Genomic DNA, 12,069 nt, shown 5'->3' on the forward strand with positions numbered 1-12,069 from the left:
GCCTGATCGGTGGACACACCGACAGGTGTTGAAGTTCTGAGAACCAGAACCTGGCCGGTCACCAGGGAGATATGAGCAGAAGCGAGCAGTTCGCTGTGTGCTTCAGCTGGCAAACCGTCCGATGAATCAGAGGCAGAGGCGGGAAAGCATAGGCCCTCATGTTGTGCCAAGGAATCTCGAGAGCATCCCACAGAGAGGAGGTTCCCAGACAATTTCTGGAGGCATACAGAGGAAGCTTCTTGTTTGTCAACGTTGCAAATAGGTCCTCTTCCAGAGTGCCTCAACGAAGGAAAATCCCTGAGAGAATCTTGAGCGCTAGAAAAATCGCCAGAAGCCCCAGATGATTTATGTGAAGGAACTTGTCCTGAGGCGACCAAAGATCCGAGACCTGAAGAAGATCCAACGTCAACCCCAAACCAGAAGGGAGGAGTCCGTTGTGACCGATACCATCAGGGCTGGGTCCTGAAAACCCGCACCCACCGACAGGTTGCTAAGAGACGACCGCCAGGTCCGCTCTCATGGATTCCGGAATCAATATCAACTTGGAGTCCAGATCCACAGCCTGACGCCAATAACTGCGTAGAGCCATCTGAGTCCGCCTCATTTTGAGTCGAGCGAGAGGTAGAGCCAAAACACACGAGGCCATGAGTCCCAGAAGCCTCTGGAACGACCAGGCCGACATGCTCACCGACTGCGCAAACATCTGACACGTGGCCAACAGATCCGCCATTCTGTCCCCGGTCAGGTAAACTCTGCAGGCGATCGTGTTCCAGACCGTCATGAACGATTTCCGCCAGTTCACCGACAGCCCGAGATGGAACAGGAGCTGGAGGAGAGACTGAAGATTGCAGGCTGCTATCAACAGCCAAGGGCTGCGTAAGAGCCAATCGTCCAAATACGGATACACATGGATACCCTGCAGAAGAAGATAGGCCGGTATCACAGACATCATCTTCGTAAAGACAGGCAGTGCCGAGCTGAGGCCAAAAGGAAGCACTCGGAACTGGAAGTGCTCCTCTTCCACAGAGAAACAGAGATATCTCAGTATATGCATGTACGCATCCTGAAGGTCCACCACGCTGAGCCAATCGCCCATCTGCAAAGAGGACCTTATCTGGCCAGGCGCGATCATCTTGAATTTCTCTTGGGGTAGGAAAAGATTCAACTGGGAAAGGTCTAGGATGGTGCGCAGGCCAGCCTGGTTGGATTTGGACACCGTAAACAGTCGGGAGTAGAAGCCCACCCCTCACTCCCCTAGGGGAACGGGTTTGACTGCTCTGTGGTCTAGCAACTTCTGAACCTCGGCTTTGAGGGAGGGCGACCCCGACTGCTGGAAAGGAGGGTTGAAGGGTGGGTTAAGGCGTAGGGGCAAGCGGAAGCCCGCCCGAGCGACTGACAAGACCCACCGGTCCTCAGTGATGGTCTGCCACGCCTCCCAATGAGACGCAATGCATCTTCCCACCGGGGTCTCGTGCGAGCGCGGAGAACCCTCATTTGGCAGGCTTCTCAGTGGTGTTACCACTTGAGGAGGAGGCTGAGGAGCGGGAGAAAAACCGAGTTTGTTGCTTCCTCCGGTGGGGATTACCCAAAGGGGTATCCACTCTGCAGGATTTCCGATCTAAAAAACCCCTGAAACCAGAGGAGGACTGGCTTTGCAACAATGGTTCTAGGTCCTAAAAGTTTTAACCATGAAAGACAAGGACTTGGTTGTCTGGGTGCTGTCTTTCGATTTGGTCAGCTCCACATCCATTGAAGAATGAAAAAGCTCCTTACTGTCAAACGGCAGGTCCAACACCTTGTCCTGCACCTCCTTTGAGAGCCATGCAACCAAGCCTGGGAGGTATCAACTCCCAACATAAGGCCCCGAGCCGAAGTTTCCACGTGATGAGCCACGGCCTCTAGCAGATCCTGGGCCAAGACCCTGGCATCCGACAATCCCACCTTAAAGTCCTCCAGCTTCGCAACCGGATTGAACTCCTCGAACTCCGACAGACCTTTCTACATTTTCATATTCACCCCCGCTAACACCAGTTCTGCATTGACCTGCCGGAGCTGCAGGGCCAAGTTAGCAAAAATCTTCCTCCCAAGGGAGTCGAGGAGCTTGTCCTCTTTCTCCAGGACCTGAGTAGCCGTTGTGGAAGAGGATGCTGCAGGCCTGGACTGTAAAGTGGCCGCAGCCACCACCGTGGAGGAGGGGGGCGGGCAAGATGCTAGGGCCACCTCTTCCAAAGAATGCAGCCTGTAGCGCGCGTCAATTTTCTTATTGACAAAAAGTCCAGAGTGTGGCTTCTCCCAGACTCATGTCCAGCACCCGGTTGTGGAAAGCTTGAATAGAGCGGGGCTGTTCTTCGCTGTCCTGATCGCCCTGCGCATCATCCGACAGGTCAGGGTGCTGCTGAACTACATCGGGAACCGACTTGTCCACTGGGGACAATGGAGGCAAGGGCGGAAGGGTAGGGGGAGGCACCGTCGCCAAAGGCAGAGCCGGCAGAACCACCGGAGGAGTGGGTGGAGCCAGAGGCGCAGGCAGGCATATCTCCATAAAAAGAGCCTTGAAGTACTCCTTCATGGGGTCAGTACGCATGAGTGTCTGAAACTTGCTGAAAAAGGTGTCCTCTGGAGAAGGCTTTGGAGCCGCCAGTGGAGGCCTCTCATGAGGAGGATCATTCCAGGGACGCAGAGGGGAAGGCTGCCAAACCAGCCCATCCCCAGAGGTGTCCACATAAATCAAGAGTGCCGAACCCACAGGTAGTGAGATGTTGTGCGGCAGGGGCATCCAAGCATTCCATTCGTAAGCTGGACGAAATGGATGCGCACAAGGAACCTTATGTTCACCCACAGAACCAATCCCCACACCTGAAGTTGATGGTGTAGTAGTAGGGGAAGCACCCAAAATGGCGGCTGTGGTCGAGGCGGGAACAGCCGCCATTTTGCCATCACCTGAGGGGAACTGCGGCACATGTGGAAGGGAGGCAGGGGTCCACCCCGGTGGATCAGGGGTCTTCATTTTAGCCTTTACACAAGGAACCTCGGCTGAGCCGGTACTATGCGGCCTGGAATGTTTCTGCGACATACCAATAGCCAAACTAGCCTTCACAGGAAGGACCTCGGCACTGCCGGTAAAGGAGGAACTTCGGGTCAAAAACTCACTCCTTGCCCACTCAACGGTTCTGGCATCGGTGAGAAAAACCTTTCACCGATAAGGCCTTCTCTGGCCTCTCAGAACTGTTGGTAACCTTAGTCTCTGTACGAGGGACCTTGGACCCGAGTCTGGTAGAAGCCTCTTTACAGCAGGCCTCGAACATACGTTCGGTCTTACCAAGCCCAGCCAAGGCCTTGGGGCGCACCCCGGTAATTTTGAGGGAAGCCGATAAGGAGTCCTCGGAGCGAGCTCCGGTATGCCATGACTCAGTAGAACTAGGTCTACACGCAGCCCCCACAGGAGGGGCCTCGGATTGTAATCCGGTGTCCACAGGCCCCTTACAGAGACCCTCGGAGAAAACTCTGGTACACTTTTTAGGCCCACAAGGCACCTCAGGGCAAGCCCCAGTGACAGAGCGGTCGACGCTCCTCCCGGACCGGGAAGACCCCGGGAAGGAGTCTCCCAGCTGGGGTGCTCTAAAAAGTAAAGTACTTACCGGGCGTTTCTTCTTTTTGTCGATGAAGGATTGAAAATGCATAAGAGGAGTGCACTGAAACACCTCCTCCCACCGCTCTAATCGACGCAGAAGGGTCCGGACCGAAAAGGAATCACAATAGAAACAGGAGTCCCAACGGTGATCGGCATCCTCTTTGTTTAGAGTGCTGATCGGGATCATCACTCTAAACAAAGAGGATGGGGGTCCGCCTTCGCGAAGCGCCGCTGACACGACGTACAATTTGGAAAGTCTAGTTTAAACGACATAGACAGACTACTTTTGCAAGTGGGTCCAGTCCTGACGAGCGGAAAAAAAGGAGTGATGGGCAATGCGTGGGTGGAGCTAAGATGGGCGGGGTTACGGCCGTGTGCCGTACCCCGCGTACAAAGAGAGGAAGCACTAAAACATTTTGCTAAATTTTTGCTGCTTTTACAAAGTGCTCCGGTCCCATCCCACAGGACGGAGGAATGTCCCATAAGTATGGAGGAAAGAGGACGGGACGTAGGAGTAAATATGCATGGATCAATAATATGACATTAGAATGTAATTACCTGACGTAATGTGAAACATGCATGCTGCAGTCACGGTCATTTCCTGGGGACAATGCATGAATTGCTGGGCAGCATGAAACTTTGTGACAGGTTTTTGTAGGCAATGTGAACCTGGCATGGGGCAATTTGTCTGAAGCAATGTGACATTGGCATATGGGGTTTCCAGGCCACATTGGCATATGGGGTTTCCTGGAAGACATGCGAGGTTCAATGGAAATTGTAAAGTAAACATGGTGTAGTCATTTCCTTGAGCAATTTTGTAGCATGGAATTATTCCTGCCAGACCAATGTAGAAATTGGCATGGCGGCCTGGAACATGACACACTGGTACCTTGTAATGAACTGTGGCATATTTGAGAACACTATAACATATTGAGGCACAGCGCTTGCAGCTAATCACAAGTAGCTACAATCTGAAATGTTTGAGAAATACCCTAACATTACTGTGAAGACCCTGCATTATTTAAGCAACACTGGAATGTGTTTGAACATTCACCTGGTTTGTGCTGTCAGCACCCTTTCATATATTACCTATTCTGATTGCATGTTATCGTCTGGCAAACGATGATTGCATTTAAATAACAAACACAGGGCCAATGAAATGACTCGTATCTGCCAGCACAGTGTCTAAGACTGAGTAATGCTGCACCCCTGTTCAATTGTTTGGCATCATTTCTACTGATTTCTAACCTATTTTTGCAATTATTTCAGAAGGATAGTAGCACGCTGTATCAGGCCCTTTTTAGCAAGGGCGCCCAATATATGTTTTCTGTTCTAATGTGCACAGCAAGACTTGTGTGGTCTAATGCCCCTGTGTATTCTGGTAAATGTGACCTCTATAAAGTATTGCAATATCTTTTGTGCAATGCCTGCAGATCAGACTGCACTCTACCCAATTTCATGGGAAATTAGTTTTTGGGGGCGGGTGAGGCATCTAAAACCCTGGGACTGCCAGTCATGCTGAGGTCCTAAAACCCCCTGGTCCCACTCGAGGCAGATATTTAGAGCCTACATCTTCAAATCTTCACCAGCCACCAATGTCTCACATGTCCGGGCAGATAGCTCACATAGTTTAAGCGCTAGGCTCTGACGTGTGAAAGGGCTCCACTTCCTTTAAATCCTCCTTCTGAGGTGGATAACATATGTGCTAATTATATAATAATAACAGTGCTTAGAAGCGGAAGTGGTCTATCCCAAAGTATTATATATATATAACAGATATTGTTACAAAGTAAGTGGCATAAAGCAAGCTGTTTTTTCTGCCATGCCTATTTGTTGCTTCTTGTCAGCCTCCCTTTCCTCCATTCAGGTGGAATGGCTGTGAGGACAAACGCTAAATGCAGCAGGTGTTTGCTGAGAAGCCACAGCAGAACAAAGAAAGGCGCTCTTAGTGAAATGCTATGGCTGCTAGAAACTCCACATCCACTCAGAGGTCCAATCTCCTCTATACACATCTCCTCGAACATCGCCACTCCAGTCACAGCCCCAAACTCATCTCCGCTCCAGTCACAGCCCCAGCACTCATCTCCACTCCATTCACAGCCCCACAGTCATCTCCACAACTCATCTCCACTTCAGTCACAGCCCCACACTCATCTCCACTCCAGTCACAGCCCCACACTCATCTCCACTTCAGTCACAGCCCCACACTCATCTCCACTCCAGTCACAGCCCCACACTCATCCCCACTCCAGTCACAGCTCCACACCCATCTCCACCCCAGTCACAGCCCCACACTCATCTCCACTCCAGTCACAGCCCACACTCATCTCCACTCCAGTCACAGCCCCACACTCATCTCCACTCCAGTCACAGCCCCACACTCATCTCCACTTCAGTCACAGCCCCACACTCATCTCCACTCCAGTCACAGCCCCACAATCATCCCCACTCCAGTCACAGCTCCACACTCATCTCCACCCCAGTCACAGCCCCACACTCATCTCCACTCCAGTCACAGCCCCACACTCATCTCCACTCCAGTCACAGCCCCACACTCATCTCGACTACAGTCACAGCCCCACACTCAACTCCACTCCAGTCACAGCCCCACACTCATCTCCACTCCATTCACAGCCCCACACTCATCTCCACTCCAGTCACAGCCCCACACTCATCTCCACTCCAGTCACAGCCCCAGCACTCATCTCCACTCCATTCACAGCCCCACAGTCATCTCCACAGCCCCACTCTCATCTCCACTCCAGTCACAGCCCCACACTCATCTCCACTTCAGTCACAGCCCCACACTCATCTCCACTCCAGTCACAGCCCCACACTCATCTCCACTTCAGTCATAGCCCCACACTCATCTCCACTCCAGTCACAGCCCCACACTCAATCCCACTCCAGTCACAGCCCCACAGTCATGTCCACAGCCCCACACTCATCTCCACTCCAGTCACAGCCCCACACTCATCTCCACTTTAGTCACAGCCCCACACTCATCTCCACTCCAGTAACAGCCCCACACTCATCGCCACTCCAGTCACAGCCCCACACTCATCCCCACTCCAGTCACAGCTCCACACTCATCTCCACCCCAGTCACAGCCCCACACTCATCTCCACTCCAGTCACAGCCCCACACTCATCTCCACTCCAGTCACAGCCCCACACTCATCTCCACTCCAGTCACAGCCCCACACTCATCTCCACTCCAGTCACAGCTCCACACTCATCTCCACCCCAGTCACAGCCCCACACTCATCTCCACTCCAGTCACAGCCCCACACTTATCTCCACTCTAGTCACAGCCCCACACTCATCTCCACTCCAGTCACATCCCCACACTCATCTCCACCCCAGTCACAGCTCCACACTCCAATCCACTCCAGTTACAGCCCCACACTCCTCTCCGCTCCAGTCACATCCCCACATGCATCTCCACTCCAGTCGCAGCCCCACAGTCATCTCCACCGCAGTTGCAGCCCCACACTCATCTCCACTCCAGTCGTAGCCCCACACTCATCTCCACTCCAGTCGCACCCCACACTCATCTCCACTCCAGTCGCAGCCCCGCACTCATCTCCACTCCAGTCACAGCCCCACACTCATCTCCACTCCAGTCTCAGCCCCTCACTCATCTCCACTCCAGTCACAGCCCTACCCTCATCTCCACTCCAGTCACAGCCCCACACTCATCTCCACCCCAGTCACAGCTCCACACTCCAATCCACTCCAGTCACAGCCCCACACTCCTCTCCACTTCAGTCACAGCCCCACCCTCATCTCCACTACAGTCACAGCCCCACACTCATCTCCACTCCAGTCGCAGCCCCACAGTCATCTCCACTGCAGTCACAGCCCCACACTCATCTAGACTCCAGTCATAGCCCCACATTCATCTAGACTCCAGTCACAGACCCTCACTCATCTCCACTTCAGTCACAGTCCCAGACTCATCTCCACTCCAGTCACAGCCCCACAGTCATCTCCACTCCAGTCACATCTCCCACTCATCTCCACTCCAATCACAGCCCCACACTCATCTCCACTCGCATCGCATACCATTGAGCAACCAGCGTTCAAGGTTTGCGAAAGTGATTAAGAATTACACTTAGCTTTGCATACACATACTATAAAGACTGGAGGGGGTGTCTGTACTTCTGCTCTCTATATGGCAGAGGAGAGGCACAGAGGACCCCTGCCAAGATTCTCTATTATTGGTACAAGGTCGAGCAATCAAGGCCTAGCTTCTCAGGTGGTGATGCAGGCTGGTTCTTAAGTACAGTGTAGTCCCCAAGCCCCCACAAAGGAATGTCCGCACACTGTATCAGTTAAAACACAGTCTTTATATAATTAATATTCAAGGTTATATACAATATCACGATGATGAGGTGGCAGCTTCGTTCCTCACGGTGCTCGTTGACAGGGAAGCGTAAATGTCCTGCAAGGAGGAGGCATGCGGGTGTTAGGCAGATTCCTGTGCAGTTCCCATAGGGAGCACTCCACAAGAATAGGACTACAGGTGAGAGCAATAAATCCCCTTTGGTATCAGTCTGTACCACAAAGATTTAGTTGGTAGCTGTGGCTGAGCAGTCAGACTTATCTCAAGAGGGAGATGAGCAGTATACTGGGTTTACACAATAGGCCCTCTAGACTATGGAACAAGGAAACACTGACCAAAGCTTTGTATTTAAAAAGTAAATATATATTTATTTTATACACTTCTAATAAAACACATGTATCACAGTCATCAAGCAAGTTAAAAATAACTAAAAGGAAAAATATACACACTCCCAAGTTAAATTGTAGACCAAGTGAACCAGAGTGAAAACTGAGCAAAACGGCACAGTGACAACTACACACAAGGGATCCTCTAACAATTCCTCACAGGGGAGGGAAAGTATAAGTTATATAGAAATACTTTCTTACACACCCTAGCAACACTTCCCATCAGTTTGTGAACCAGTTTAAGCAAGGCAGTGCATCAGCATAAGCAATACTTAAATGAAAACTGAGCAAAATGGCATTTCACAAGGTTTACAAATGGGAAGGAAAGGGTAGTTAAAAGAAATAGGTGCGCCCACACAGTTCTCAGTGAGAATCTAAAGAAGGCAGATCTAACAAATGTGACCAGAGTCAGTAGGCCTGTGCCAGAGTCAGTTGGTACATGGCAAGGGCCCAGGAGCAAAATGTTCTTGTAGCTGCAGTCAAGTCTTTGGTTAACGAAGTGGAAAAGGTGGATGCAGATGTTGGAAAGACAATGTTAAGAGAGAGGGGTGGCCAACCCAACAGGTAGGTAAAGGATTAAAAACACCTTTAGTGCTACCGCGAAGAAAGGGCGGCCTGGCCGAACAATGTACCTTAAAATGGAGAAGTGGCTCCTGCGGTGGCGGTTGTTCCTGGTAGTTCCAGCTGTTCGGGTGATCCAGTGTCATGATGCCTACCCCCGGGCATCCAGACCAAGTCCATCAACCCTGGAAGCAGGCATCATGTTACCTGGAGCAAACCCAGCAACCCCTGTTAGGGGCTATCTGGGTACAGTCCTGGCGCCTATGGCGCCAGGCTCATATGGGACATCAGTCCTGGCGCCACAGGTGCCAGGCTCATATGTTAAAACTTACCTGATGCAGACCATGCTGCAAGGGATCCAAGCATCCAAGCCCATGTGAGGCTTGAAGGGACTATTTTATCTTAGGAACTATTTTGTTACTCGGGTGTGGTTGTGGAGGAATACTTACCTGGGACTACTTTGAAGGCTATTTAAACCACGCTCGAAGAGCAGCACATGCTTCGCGTCATTCTGCATCCAGCAGCGTTACGCTCACTGTGTCTGCAGTCAGCATCCAGTATCCTGCCACGCCCGCCTCGAGTCCAGAGCACCTAGAAAGAAGGGAAAGAAGAAGAAAGGTTAGATCAAGAACTTTACTGGATTTCTTACCTGATTTCGGATTCAGCCCATCTTCGAACCAGAAACAGACTTCATTTCAAACGCGTTGCATCGCCAGCAGCAGCGTCGCGCCATACCCACCGTTCCTCGCAGCATCTCTACGATCCGGTGCTGTCTCCATCACCAGGTTTCCGCATTCCAGCACCTAAGGGCGACAAGAAAAAAACAAGGTGAGCCAAGGGAACAAACAAGGACAATCTCTTGCCACCATATGCTTACCTGATTTTACCGTAGGAGGTATTATCCACCAGCATGCCAAATCTTCCTACGCTGCACCTGCAAGAAAAGAGAAAGCAGCGAGTTAAACCTTGGCATCATTTACCAGACAGTGTTACAAAACACAGACTCTTACCTGAACGCTTTCAGCTGCCACAAGACGATCATCTTTTGGGTCTAAGCTGCAAAAGAAACAAGGAATTGGACAACAGTGATTATTCGGTAATTTTGAACTCTTTATAACTATATACTTACGGCCTTTCGCCCGGAGGTTTGGAGCCAAGATTTGTCCAGAACTGTTCCAATACCCTCAAGCCAGTGAAGTAACTGGCCATCAACGCGCCCCTGCATTTTTCGCAGGATGGAGAGCTCATCATACAAAACTATAAGGTGAGCTTGGTGAAAGGGAATGTCAGAAGTGATAAGTGGGGATGCAGTGAGGTGTTACTACTCAAATCCACAGGTGGCTAATTGCCTTTCCCCGTCTTTAGGAGACTACTTCTACGGGTCAAGCAGACGAAGCTAGGTGGGCCAGTCCAGTCAGTCATCTCTGCACTATGCATCACGTTGGTGGAGACCGTGGCTGTCCAGTTCCGCTCGACACCCCTGTGGGAGCCAGGTGAGCATAACATCCAGCAGAGGAAGAGAGGCTCTCGTCGTGGAGGAAGGGTCAAGTTACCGCACTACCCAGGTCTGAAACCAGCTGCTGTGCTGCCTAACGAATAAAAGGTACGCTCCTTTAAATCACGGTCCGAGTGGACTGGTGCCTGGCTATCCGGCCTCCGGGTACAGGGTATGGGAGATTCGACCAGGACAGGTCCGGGAAGGCGATTGGCAAACTGGTTGGCCCCACCAGTTCAAGGGAAGAAGGCTCTTTCAGGTGAAGATCTTCTCTCGTTGTGTGGAGAAAAGTGGTGAGATGCTGCAGCAGGGCTTCACCGGTGGTTCAGTCGTTGGAGATGTCTTTGGCTTCTCTCCTCTTCGGCGTCTTAGTTCCAGTGGTGACGTCTTGCTCTTCCAGTTCTCAGGACCCTGCTTTTATGCAAACAGATCCCCATTCATTCAGCCTATCTGTCACTCGCACAGTGGAGTGGTCATCTTGGTGGGAGACCTTCCAGCCTATCAGGATATAGTGTGACATGGGTTGCTGAAGCAACCCAGTCCAGGGGTCCTACTCCCCCTCCCACACAATGGACCCACCCCAGACTCAGTGGCGCCGAAAGGAGGGCTTCTCGGCAGAAGCTCGCCAAAAGGACGAACAAAGGATCCCCAACCTGGGTTAGGAGTTTAGAGGAAGACACGAGAAAGAAGTTATATTAAAGTTCTGCAATAAAAACCTACTGGAGTAAAGTTAATATTAAAATACACCGCGGTATGTTAGAGGCTGTCAGAAAAAGTGGTAGCCTCGAACAATGGGAAAATCCCATAGGAAAATATCTGTGGTCGAATATTTATAGTAGTAACCACTGCCACCAGCCAGAAACTTTTGAGAGAGGGACCGTATGGTACCCTCTCGAAAATGAACATAGGGGAAAAGCTATTAACCCCTTCCAATACCTACATAGTAAGATGCATTGTACTGTTTTAGTTCATAGGATTTGACTAGTAACATCAATGGGGACTTTACATGCCCTGGGAGACAGTAGTCAGTCCCAGGGTATGGAGTTTATGTTTGGGGGCCGCTACGACACCCCTGTGTCACTGCACCGAGGGTGCTGAGTAACACATGTAAATAAAGATGGTTCCTATGGGGTTGAGAAAGATCCCATAGGCATTAAACACAAAAATAGCCTGGAACACACATAGCAAAAATGCCTAAGAGTGGGAAAAAGAGTCTCACTCTTAGCAGGTAAGAATAAACAAACCCTTCAAATCCAGCAAAGCTGCTGGGGGACTCTATAGGTAAGGGAAATTAGCCATGGAATGAGAATTCTCCCTAACGGCGGTGCACCTCGATGTCGATAGATCTGGACCGCACAGAGTTTGAAGGACTGTGGCCCAGCAAAGGCGTCGAGTCGTCAGCGTCTCTGTGGTCTTTGGGTGGCAGGAAACCCACCGGTAGATACTCCTCAGCGCGTCGACAGTATGGCCTTCTCCAGCGGGATACAGCGGCGACGATGCGGATGAGACGTCCTTGGATCAAGAGTTCTTAGGCAACGGGAGTACATCGGCTCCGGTCGGCAACGGTGGTCGTCGACAGTGGCAGATAACAGTCTGGGCGCTTCTCTTTGGGATTCCGCGGCAGTCCCCATCTCCGGTCAGCAGCCTGT

The sequence above is a fragment of the Ambystoma mexicanum genome, chromosome 1p (genome assembly GCF_040938575.1).
Source record: "Ambystoma mexicanum isolate Mex_15411 chromosome 1p, UKY_AmexF1_1, whole genome shotgun sequence".
Taxonomy (NCBI): domain Eukaryota; kingdom Metazoa; phylum Chordata; class Amphibia; order Caudata; family Ambystomatidae; genus Ambystoma; species Ambystoma mexicanum.